General features: G+C 37.9%; 1 protein-coding gene across 5 annotated transcripts in view; it reads right to left on the bottom strand.

Annotated features, from left to right (window-relative positions):
* LOC105484432 (uncharacterized) overlaps nucleotides 1–12,495 on the bottom strand; it is a 334,675-nt gene that overhangs the window by 299,244 nt on the left and 22,936 nt on the right. For all 5 annotated transcript variants that reach the window (XM_071075681.1, XM_071075702.1, XM_071075682.1 and 2 more), the window contains exon 4: nucleotides 11,033–11,165. The gene's annotated coding sequence lies outside the window, so the exon portion shown is untranslated. The remainder of the gene's footprint in view (nucleotides 1–11,032; nucleotides 11,166–12,495) is intronic.

Below are 12,495 nucleotides of genomic sequence, written 5' to 3'. Positions count from 1 at the left end.
GATCAGGGACAGCACCTTCTGTAGTCTTACAGTGGATTCTGTGGGATAGAGATGAATTGAACTTGTAGGAAAGGGGAAAACAGATTTATTCATTTGGGTATTTGGTTTTCCCTTCTGACAAGTTGCCAGAATCATCACTTTCATGAATAATTTGCTGTCCTAATACAACTGTGCTTTCTGAATAGCTCACTAGAGAATGACAAATCTAACTTCCAAGGAAGAATCTTCACGAAAACAAAACAAAACAAAAAAATGAGCTCAACCAATTACATCATGTCAGCATGCAAATACAGAACCTAGAACAATAAACTATAATGATTGAAAGCAACAATTATATATTATGTTAATATTACGGAAACACAGTCAAAGTAGTTTAGTTCCCACAATGCCAACAGGTACTTTATTACAAAAACCACCTAGGTTCTTCAAAAGTTTCCCAAAGTCAACTACGGAAACAAGAAGAGAACCCCACTTTTATTAACACATATGATAAGCCTAGGGAATACTGAAGGGTGAACTTGATCTCAAAACCGTTTACGTCTCTTCCTTTATTCCTCCTACTTTCTGAGGACATAAGAGAGTTTATGGCAATAGGCATGTTTGGGAGGACGTGGCTATGTATGGACTTGAGGAACCCTGCCTGTCTTTTCTAAAGGCATCTGAAGATGCCAGCATTTTCCTGAACTGGGAGAATGAGAAGCAAGAGGAATTATGAACGTAGCTAGGAGGAGAAAGAGTAGTATTGATCAAGGCTGGCAATAAATCAAATTTCTCAAGCTTATAAAATGTCTCAACAATACTGATCCTTGGAATTCAGCCACAAGTCACCCTATTGTCCTAATTAAAGCTTATATACTGCTGCTAAGTGATTCTCACTAGCCAATATGGGGTCTCTGGTAGACCATATCTCAGCCTCTCCAATTACTGCTTCTCTACTCCTTAACCACAAGTTTCTTCCATTTAATACAGAACGCCCTACCTTCCACTATAAGATAAAGGTCAGAGTCAAAACCAAAGAGTTTCACAAAAACAATAACCACCTTGTTCCCCACAACCTCTCTCTGCCTCATCACCTCCTCAAAGGGAACAAAAATGCAAGAAGGGATCTTTGTTTGAATGGAAATTGGTTAAACTTTTTTTTTCAGTTTCCACACTACTTTTTTTCTCTTGGTTTCTAGTGACCTTTCAGATACAGAATAATTAAGTGCAGGAGCTGCCATAAATGAAAAATCCAAATTTAAAAGTGATGCAACAATTCTGCCATCTCTTATTTATGGGGCAACTGAGACTCTGAAATTCCGGAGATTCCCTGCCCCTTACCAGCATTGCCATGCCTTTCCAGTGATGCTGATGTTTTTTAAGCGATGAAAGAACTACAACTCACAGTTCAGAAATGTATCATAAGAATTTTGTTTTATGTCTAGAAACCTAGTGAGGGATGTTCAGGAAATATGTTCAGCTATAGATAGAGTTATCTATAACTGTAATATGTTGGAGATGCATGAGAAGTTTCTCCAATGATAAATACACACACAATCAGATTTCACTGCCTAGATCCCTAAACATTCCAGCCTTCCGAAGTATGTTTTTTAACTACCCAAATAAAATGGCCCTAGTCCAGTTCTCAAATCACCAAGTTCCAAACTGCAGGATTTCCTTGGTCATAAGACAGAAAAATGGAGTGATGTCTACTGTCCCTCCATCAGTTCATTCTGCAGAGCCTGACTCTCCATGACTACCAGGCTCTCACTCTTGGGCCTGTTCTCCCCTTCCAACACTGCCTTTCCCACCCTGAATACCAATCTTCTTTTTATTCCCTAAAGCACTTTGTTGTGTGTAATTAAATTTTAATGAAAGTTTAGGAAGAAGTACAGAGGAGCTGAGAAATTTATAGAGATAGTAGTTATTGCTATCCTAAAGATCCTTGGCCATCTCCACCACAGACAATGCCTTACATGCCAACAATTTCCTCAGGCCTCATGTTGGATGCCTCTTCCGTGTATGTCCCCCCTTTTTTTTCCCCTCTGAACCTGTGAGAGAGACTGCCCATGTGTATTAGTCTCCATACTTTACCACGCAGGGTAATTAATCTCTCCCTTTGTTTTCCCCTCTTTCACCAGGTTACTCATCAAAAACACTAATAAAGGTGATTTTTCACAGCAAAACACTCTTTACTTAAGACAGATTTATACTATACCTGTGGAAGGTAGAAATGGGTGTAGCTGTTTTTGTTTTAAATAACATTCTTTTTCTTTTCACTATGAACACACACACACACACACACACACAAGCACTAAAATGTTCTGGAAGATGTACTCAATTATTAAAGAGATTATCCCCGATGGCTGTAATTTAGCAAAGTTGGGAGATTTGTGTGTGTGTGTGTGTGTGTGTGTGTATGTGTGTATGTGTTATAAGATACTTTTTAGTGCCCAAGTCCTACTTTTCAATAAAAAATTTAAAAGTAAAAAAATTGTTAGTGGAGACAGAAATTTGGGGATAATCCTTGATATCTCTCCTTCCTCACATCCTATCCATTTGTAAGTTCTGCCTCTAGGATATCCTATGCCTACCCACTTCTCTCTTTCTGTACTATCACCATCCCCATTCATGAGCCACTACTTTTAACTTGAGTACCACAATAGCCTCCTAACGTGTTTCCATGCTTTCGCTTTGACAATTCATCCTTTCTACAGTAGCGATGCTAGAATTGTGTTTTGAACACTTCCCTGCTTAATATTCTTTGAAAGCTTCAAAAGGACTTAAGCCTTGCAGGACTTGACCCTGGCCTTCCTCTCCATCCTCCCTCTTGTTCACAGCGCTCTCAGTACGCCAGTCTGGAGCACACCAAATTCACCCCTGGGAGGACCCCAAACTCACCCCTGCCCCAAGAGCTGAGCCCCTGCTTATCCCCTGCCATGGGGCTGGTTTATTCATATTTTACATGTCAATGACACAACCACAGAAGGCTTTCTCCGAGCATGCTACCTGACATAGATCACAGCATCATTCTCCATCGGAGATGCTGGCAACAACATAACTGCTTAATTATTCATTTATCTGTGCCTCAAATGGAATGTGAGCTCCACAGGACAGAGACTACATCTGTTTGTCCTCTGTTGCAGCCCCTGAAATTAATACAATATGTGGCTAACAGAATGTATGGATGAATAAATGAAGAAATGGATCACCTTCTTTTTGGAAGGTGTTGTGCTGGGAAATTCATACATAGGTATAAAAACATGATTTGTGCCTTCTAGGATCTTACCTCCAAAAGAGAGGAATAAGACATGAATAAATGATGACAATATGTTACAAAAATTCAGGAGAGGACGATATGCTAGTTAAGGTAACCAAGAGCTTTGCGGATGAGTGCATATTTGAGATGCACACTGATGGGTTAAGGATCAACATGGCAAGAGTCCAGGTAGAATTAGCAAAGACATGAACATATAAAGTACAAAGCACACCTGGGGATGAAGGAGGGTGATGGATTAAGCAATTTTGCTAGACGAGTTCTGTATAGCGTGACTTAAGTAGGGAAAAAGTTGGAACCAAATTTTCGAAGACTGTGAAAATCAGAATAAGAAGATGAAACATTTGGTTTTTAAAGAGAACATTAACATGATCACAGTAAATTTAAGCAAGGGGAATTTTGTTGTGGCCTATAAGAGCAATTGCAAGGTGTACTAGTTTGCTAGGGCTGCCCTAATAAAATATCACAGACTGGGTAACTTAAATAGTAGGAATTAATTTTCTCCCAGTCTTGAGGCTGAAAGTCCAAGACCAAGACGTCAGTAGGTTTGGTTTCTTCTGAGGCTCTTTCCTTGGCTTGCAGATACCAGCCTTCCTGCTATGTGCTCACATGGTTTTCTCTGTGCATACCTGGGTCTGCTATTTCACTCTGTGTTCTCATCACCTATTCTTATTAGAACACCAGTCACAATGGATTAGGGCTCACCTTAATGGCATCATTTAACTTGACTGCCCTATCTCTAAATACAATCTTATTCTGAAGTACTGAGGCTTAGGGCTTCAACACATGAATTTTGAGAGGAAGCAATTCAGCCCCTAGCAGAAGGTGAGAGAGGAGAGGGGATTATTTTTGAAGTTGAATGTTAAGATCTCCCATCTTCCCTTCTTGAGTGTCATGAGATCCCCTCCTTAGCTCCATGAGTCATAAAGAAATGCTGGGGGGGGGGGTGGTCTTTGATATATTCAATTTGAAAATAAACCTTGTAATTTTAATGTAAAAAAATTGAGTATGATGGGTTCTGGTTAGTGTATATTCTCTTTCTTCCTTCCTATAACACAATGAAATTCTTACAAAAGTCAAAGTCAGGTTTTTATATTCTGAATCTTTAATCTATAAAGAATGTGGGGAAAAAGCTTTTCATGGCTTTAGTATCAGGAATGAATGCTTTTCTCCTATACCACAGGTTGTTACCTGATGAATCCTAGAAATTTTGTGAACAATTATATTCACTTTGTGAACAATTATATCAGTTCCTAAACAGGCCCATCTCCAATAAGTGTAGTAAATTCTAGGATAAATTTTCTGCTCTAGTTTCACCCCTGAACCCACCTAATGTCCCACACATTTATTTTCCCAATGCCTTATTTTTCCTATTCATTTACTTTCTTTTTAGCTTTGTAAGCTTTCATAAATCCTCTTTGTAACAATGTAGAATTTTTTAAAGTATTGATTTAATAATCACATGGTTAAAGTCCTGCATATCACAGTTCTCACTAGATATATGTTCATGACCAGAAAAAAAAAAAAGAAAAGAAAAAAGGAAAGTAAATTACAGAAAGAAAGTGGGAGGGGAGGAAAAGAGAAGTTCTCCTGTTCCAGGAGCCTATGCCTGATGGTCAGATTCTCCCCTAATCCCTAGAGCAACTTCTTTCAGTAATCCTCCAAAGATCACCAGTCTCCTCCTCCCAACTCTACTCACACACTGAATTATCCTCTCTCTTTGTTGTTCCTCATTATCAACCCCATCCTCATCTCCCTGAACTCCTTTAGCCAAGAGGTGTTACCCATGTGATATTCCAGTGAAAACCATGAAGCCATCGGCTCACGTTCTGACCGCACTTTACCTTTAGACACATGCTGTCTAATGTTGAAGTCTATTTTGTGTGTATATATCTTCTCTTCCTGAGTAGATCATCAATTTGAAGAGAAAATTTATATCTTTTGATTCTCTTAAGACCCACAGGTTTGTCACAATACTAGGAACATAGTGGTTCAACATCAAATACTTATATCACTGAATTCCTTAATTCAGAGTCTCTAAAAAGAGCAGAAAAGTTAGAAATAACAAAAATAGTAAAAGCTAAAAGGAAGGTGAAGATCCAAGAAATACCCTCCATTGTTCCTGTGTGGGAGCTTCATCTTGAGACCAGAAAAGACCACATGGGGACTGACCACAGGACATTTAAAAGAGAGAAAGTCAATAGGAGGGAGGAAGGAATGCTCACAGTGTTCTTTAGAGGAATATTCAGACTCAAGGAAAATTGTTAATCTAACAAACAAACAAAAGAGTGTAGGCTATAAAGGTAGAGAGAACCTAGAGGAAAAGAAAGGAGGATGAAAAAAGAACTGGCATTTGCTGAGCACCAGTGCCATCCAATGCACTGAATGCTTAATATGACTTAATCTTCTCAGTAAAACTGTGAGCTAGGTACACAAAGAAACAGGCTGCTGGATGCTAACAACTTCCTTAAAGTCACACAGTTCTTAAGTCACAAAGTTGAGTGCTAAGGCCCAATCTCTCTGGCATTAAAGCCCAAGCTCATGATTCAGTACCACACATTGGGTGTCAAACGCAGGCTTTCAGTGATATAAATGGTAGGAGATTCATCAAGAGAGAATGATCTTAGAAGAATGAAATAAAGTGCAAGATAGAGGTTTCAGAAGGAAAGATCGCAAGCACCAGACCTAAACAAGGGCATACATGGCCCACCAGGATGGGGCTCTCTTAAATGGCACCAAACACTGGCAGGATGTCCACTTTATTCTACAAAATTTGATAATTCACATAATCTCCCTTATGGCTCCTGTGATCATTCTCTTTAAGTTCCCATAGTTAAGAGAGTTTAACTTTTAAGTTTCCCCGTTTACCCCTTTCCTAACATTTTAATTGAGCACTCCCAGGAAACCAAGAATACTGCTTATTTGCATGACATATGTCATTTTTAAACTATGGTCCCTTCAGAGAATGAAAAGATGAGCCACAGACAGGAAGAAAGTATTTGCAAAACAAATATCTGATGAAGGAATTGTATCCAAAATATACCAAAAACTCTTGAAATATCAAGTTAAAAAACAAACAACCCAATTTAAAAATAGGGAAAAGATGTATACATGTAGCAAAGATGGTATGCAGATGGCAGATAAATACATGGAAAGATCTTCAACATCATATGTCATTAGGGAATTGCAAATTAAAACAAGACACCACCATATACCAATTGGAATGGCAAAAATCCAAAACCAAAATACAGACAACACTAAATGCTGGTGAGGGTGTGGAGCAACAGGAACTCTAATTTATGGCCTGTGGGAATGAAAAATTGTACAGCTGCTTTGGAAGATAGCGTGAAAATTTCTTACAAAGCGAAGCATGGTCTTACCATACAACTGCAATCCAGCAATTGCCCTCTTTGGTAGCTGTGTTTTATGTTTGAAACAAATCTTAAAGCTATTTGTCACTAGGAAATGCTGCTTACAATGAATATATCTTCTTTTCCATATGTAGTGACTCTACTAATAATAACTTTTGTATAAAATTTAACTTCAGGTTTTCAAAGAACAAAATGACATTTTGTTTCAAAATTCTGAGAATAAAGGGATGTTTCTCTCTAAAGAGGTTAAAAGAGAAAGAGAAATCCCTTTTTTGAAAATCCACAACTCCTTTCATCCTTGTCCATCAAATCTTTTATTCAGGTTCAGGAACTGATTATCTTTGTTGTACCAATACCTAAAGAAAAATGAGAAAGGGGCAAGAGATTACACAGCTTCAACTAGAAATGCTGTCAATTTGAGACGAGTTCCACTCCATCCTCCCACAAGACACACAGAAAAAAAAAATAATAACTGTAAAGTCCATGCTGGAGTATGATCATTTGCTTGTTATGACTTTATGTGGTTTCATAAAAGGAGAGGGACAGTCATTGTGTCACAGTGTTTGCAAAAACGGGAAAGAAAGAAGAGGAAGCAATAGAACTCCTGGAAAGCTACAGACCCAGTGCAGAGTGAAACCCAGTGGGGCATTGGGACGTTGGGGAAATTCCTCCAAGTCTGGAAAGCAAAAAACTGAGACACCGGATTTCAAGTTTAGAGTACATTCAAATTAGAAGTTTAAGTTAAAAGTAGAAAAGAATACAGGTACAGGAGTGAATATTTCAGTTCAAGTGCCCTCTTTTTGACAGATTCACTTCTTTGGACAGTTTTTCACTAATGATAGATGTTTACTTCCTGATTCATGGTGCTGGTCTCAGTTGTGCGCCGGGATAGAGGGATTACGATTCGGCATTCCAGTGAGAGTTTACGCTTTGTGAGACCATTTGAATTGAGACTGTTGAGCCCTTCTTCTGTAGTTCCAGTCCATTCAGCAGGCCCCAGTGAGACCATCAATTCCTTCACGGAACCAAGAAGCGAACTAGGCAAAATATCAATTCCCCTACCGTAAGAATCATGATCCCCTGCTTTGTTCCTGAGAAAAGGGGTAGCTAGAAAACAGCTGGCCTTTTCCAACCTTCCAGAAACACCCTTGACATAGCTCCCGCATCCCCGTGAGCTACCTGGTCTATACACTCCTATCCAGGTCTCTGAATACATAAAACTTTTCCATTTTTCTTGGGTCTCTGCCTCCTCCAAGGAACCCTATGCTGAGTTCTAAGTAACTGACTGGGAACTACTGGATATCTAGATATTGCTAGTTATCGCTTCTGAATTGTTCATGTTCTTTTTGGAATAAGGAGGTGTGAAGTAATACATACAAGGAAATAAAAATTGCTCAATAAACAGTAAGCAGCAAATTAGAGAAGGTACAATAGAGGACACAAAGACTAAAAAGAAAATAATTTAAACTGGTAGTTCTCAAAATGGAAAAGCATCAAAATCACACAGAATGCCTCTCCAAAATAAATATGTCCAGACGGCAGCCAGATCCAGTGAATAAAAATGTCAGGGAGTGGAAAAAAGAGCGTGATTTTTACCAAGCTCCACAAGTGATTTGGATTATCAACCCTATCTAAAGTCACCAGCTGAATGCAGATAGAATTTGTAACTGAGCCTGAGCATTTATTTTTGTGTCTATTTTCCTCCTGTTCATTTTGAAATAAAAAGTGTGCAGTGATCAGGTATAAGGAAACAAAAATTATCCAATGCATATTAAGCAATTAGTTAAATTAAAATTAGAATATGATTCCTAGTTTTCATTGACTACATTTTCTTCTTGGATATGTAAAACAATGCTTTTAAAACTTCTTTTCAGTTTAAGAAAACAGAATACATGAAGTTTCACAGAAAGAAATCAATTAACCCGAACACATAGAGAAGAGAATTTTCAAGTTAATTCTGTGGTTAATCTGCAGTCACTTCCTTTTTTTTTTTTTTAATTTTACTTTAAGTTCCAGGATACACATGCAGAACATGCAGATTTGTTACATATGTATACATTGTTTTAATTTTTATTGCTCTAATGTTTTTGGCATTCACAAGTACAAAACAATCAACAATCATTTTTTTTTTTTTAGGTTGTCAGCCTAATTATTTATAATTACATATATGGAAAATAGATGTAGAATAGAAGATTGGGGTGATTGAACAAAATCTGGATTGATCCCCTAGAAGTTTTATTTTGTCACTTGGCTTTTTGTCCTAAAAGTAAAATGCCTCCAAAAATTAGCTAGTAAATAGTTCATTTTAGTCGTGTACTTATTCGTAACCATTTACCGCAAGTGAACTTTAGAAGAAAGCCACCATGTTTATGTGAGGAGTTAGGATGGGGGTAGGTCACACTGGCACATCTATGAGGGGCAGCCCCCAGGGATGCTTTAATACTCTGCTAAACATTCTAAAAATCCCATAGGGCTTTGACCTCCCATATAACCTAATCCTAGTCAGAGGTGAGTTTACTGGCATCACCCAGCAAAAAAAAAGGGCAGGTTCTGTGTGGGAGTAGAGATAATTAACAAGTAAAGTATGACTGGAGACTTGGGGGGCTGAGTAGTCAAAGCTGTGGTTTAACTAACAATTTCAGTTTTGAGTAGCTGGGGCCCCTCCAATGGCTAGGAAAGCGATATTTGATAGAGAGCCAGACACTAGCTCTAAAGACCTCCCGTCAGAAACTTCAGATCACCTAGAAGCAGGAAGTGCTTGGTAGAACCGTTGGCAGCTCAGAGTCTCTGGCCAATTTCTTAAAGCCACATTTTAGAGTTGGAGTTGGGCTTCTCTATCACTTTCTAGTTCTCAACCTTAGTTTTCTTTTCCCCTCAAGTCTAATTAAGGTAATAAGAAAATAGTTTTGTTTATGTGGCTTCTGTCACTTATTTCTTGGGGTACATTAAATTTTTAATTTACAAGTATAAATAACTCACCTGTCAAACTTTTATTCATTTTCCAAGACCCTGTTTAGATTTCACATACAGTATAAAGACTCCCCTAATTACCCCGGTAGTTAGGCACTCATGCTTTGTGCTGCCATTAAATTTTACAGATATACTTATTACAGAAAAAATATTACATTGTAGTTTATGACATGTCTATCTCCTTCGGGCAAAAACCATGTTTTATTCATATCCTATCTCTGTTCTTTGGTTCTAACCTCAATAAAGATTCTTGGGAAAAACAAAATAATGAAAGAAAAGAAGGAAGAAAGGAAGAGGAAAAGAAAAAAAATAAAACCTTCTTTATTTAAGCAATTATTTCTAGAGGACAAGAATTCAGTTCTTTCTTTGCTCACATGAAGTGATTGGAATGAACAAAAACAGACTTTCAGACAATGTGTTGAGAGAGTAGGTCAACTTTTCTTTCTAGGAGGCCATCTCTCAAAAGCAGCTTATGTCTGGGAAGTGTTTCAGATCGCTGGTCTGGAAACTCTGTAGTTCCTTTCCCAGGAAAAAGACCAGGATGTCTGTTCGGCTTAAAAGCCCTTAGGAATAGCTTAAGTTATACATCCCCGTCCTCCAAATGAGTGGAAGTGCAAGGCTCTACATATAGCACCTCCTCAATAAATTCTTAGCAAAGTTACACAGGAATGCCTTGGAGAAATAGACAATTCATCTGAAATGAATTATATTTTCACTGGAGGGAAACAAAAGTCTGCACCAACTGCTCCAGAATGACCAAAGAAAGCAAGCTTAGGCTCAGCTTTCCAAGTTAGAACTGACGGCTAGTGCTCTCTCTAGCGGGGGGGAAAGGAATTCACAGTGAATAAATAGTTGGTTTTAGAAAAACTGAAAAATAAAAACTTTGAAAAGGAGACTATAGAGGCACAATCTGCAAAAGTTTCTTTACTATAAATATGGATTTGTGCCTGCCTTTTTTTTTTTGTTTTTTTTTTTGTTTTGTTTTTTTGTTTTTTGACGGAGACTGGCTGTGTCCCCCAGGCTGGAGCGCAGCGACGCGATCTCTGCTCACTGCAAGCTCTGCCTTCCGGTTCACGCCATTCTCCTGCCTCAGCCTTCCCAGTAGCTGGCACTACAGGCGCCCGCCACCACACTAGGCTATTTTTTTTTCTTTTTTCTTTCTTTCTTTCTTTTTTTTTTTTTTTTTTTTTTTTTTGTATTTTTAGTAGAGACAGGGTTTTACCATGTTAGCCAGGATGGTCTCAATCTCCTGACCTCATGATCCGCCCGCCTCAGCCTCCCAAAGTGATGGGATTACAGGCGTGAGCCACCGCGCCCGGCCGTGCCTGCCCTTTTAAAAGACAATTGGATAGAAGTTCAGAAATGTAGAATTCTAATTCTGTTGTTGACTGTTAATAGATAGATGACTTTAACAAGTCATTTTCATTTTCTGTACCTCAGTTTCCTGTCTCTTCGAGACGTATAACAATCTCCGATACACCTTGGAGTTGTGGTAATTCCAAACAGTTATGTGATCAAATTCTCCGCAGTTCAAACTCCTCAGATCCTCTAACAGCCGCTCTTTGTGTCTAGACAATGAGAAAAGAATTGTTTGTGAAATAAGTGCAATGGGACAGGACAGAATGAATTTTCTGGCTTGATTTTCTGATTTCAAATAAACTTAGTCATTCTTTCAGAAAGATGTTTTGATCAATAAGATGAAAAGTATTCAGTAACATCCAAAAGCTTTTCAAAGCTCATGTCATTGTGAGATCTTTTTGTTGTTGCTGTTTCTGATTTTATTGACCATATAAAGAGATTTTCCTTATAATACATTTTGATATTTCACATTGTATTTCTTTACTTTCCATATTTCGTAATGAGATAAAGATGGCAGGAAAGAGGTAGATAGAAGAAATATCCCATCTGATAAATCATTTCCAGTCCTCATTTTCTCTCGACTATTAAATGAAGTCAATAAATTGTGAAACAAGGCATGACAGTTAAAGCATCACAGCTGCAGATATAAGAATCCAAGTACCAGACATGTGGGATGTTAAAGGGACAAACCACACTTTAATTCATCAAGAAGTTCTTCAATAATGTTAGCATAATAACTTTTCTTGAATATTTACCAAGTACAAATTGCTCAATTCAAATTTAACCTCATTTAAAACAAGAAATTATAGTCAGCTGGAAGGCCGACTAGCTGAACATGAACCAATGGATGACAGAAAGAAACTCTCCAATAAAGCAATTAAAATGACAGAGAGATGAGAAAATAATTGTGACTTTCTGGAAAGGAGTGAATTTTCTTTACTCAGAGAAGGTTAGGTAGACAATCGCTATTGTAAAATCCAAGTCCTTCCAGAAGACAACATCAAAGAAATGGCTGTCCATGCAGTCCAGAAGAGCAGTCAGGTCCTGTGGTAGAACCCTATGAGTGACTGCTCCACAGAATTTCACTAGTGTGATTCAGAAGAGGAATGAAGTGTATGGCTGTAGAATGAGGTGAGTGAGCTTTTCTGCACAAGATAACCCAAGAATCATCAGTATCGAATGGTAATCTGCACTGTATTTGGGATCTCCTGCCCCAATTATCAGATATTTGCATAAGTGCTCAGAAGAAAGAATATGTCACTTATTAGTAGTAAAAGGACACACAACACTTACATAAATAGAGATAACATAAGTGCAAAACTGAATAAAGCAAAAATTTCCCCTTCAAGAAGTTCACAGTCTAAAATTGGGGATCTTAACCTGGAGCCTATAAATAAAATTCGAAGAAATCCATGAAAATGAGTAGAAAAAAAATATGACTTTATTTGCACTAACTGCAAACTAAAATTTGGAATATTCTTTAATTATGAATGTAGGCATTAAACTAACCACAGTTGTAGAAGCAGTAATTGTGACTTT

The sequence above is a fragment of the Macaca nemestrina genome, chromosome 1, assembly GCF_043159975.1.
Source record: "Macaca nemestrina isolate mMacNem1 chromosome 1, mMacNem.hap1, whole genome shotgun sequence".
Lineage (NCBI taxonomy): Eukaryota > Metazoa > Chordata > Mammalia > Primates > Cercopithecidae > Macaca > Macaca nemestrina.
The sequence above is the reverse complement of the archived record's forward strand: the minus strand, read 5'-3'. Positions and strand labels throughout refer to the sequence as shown.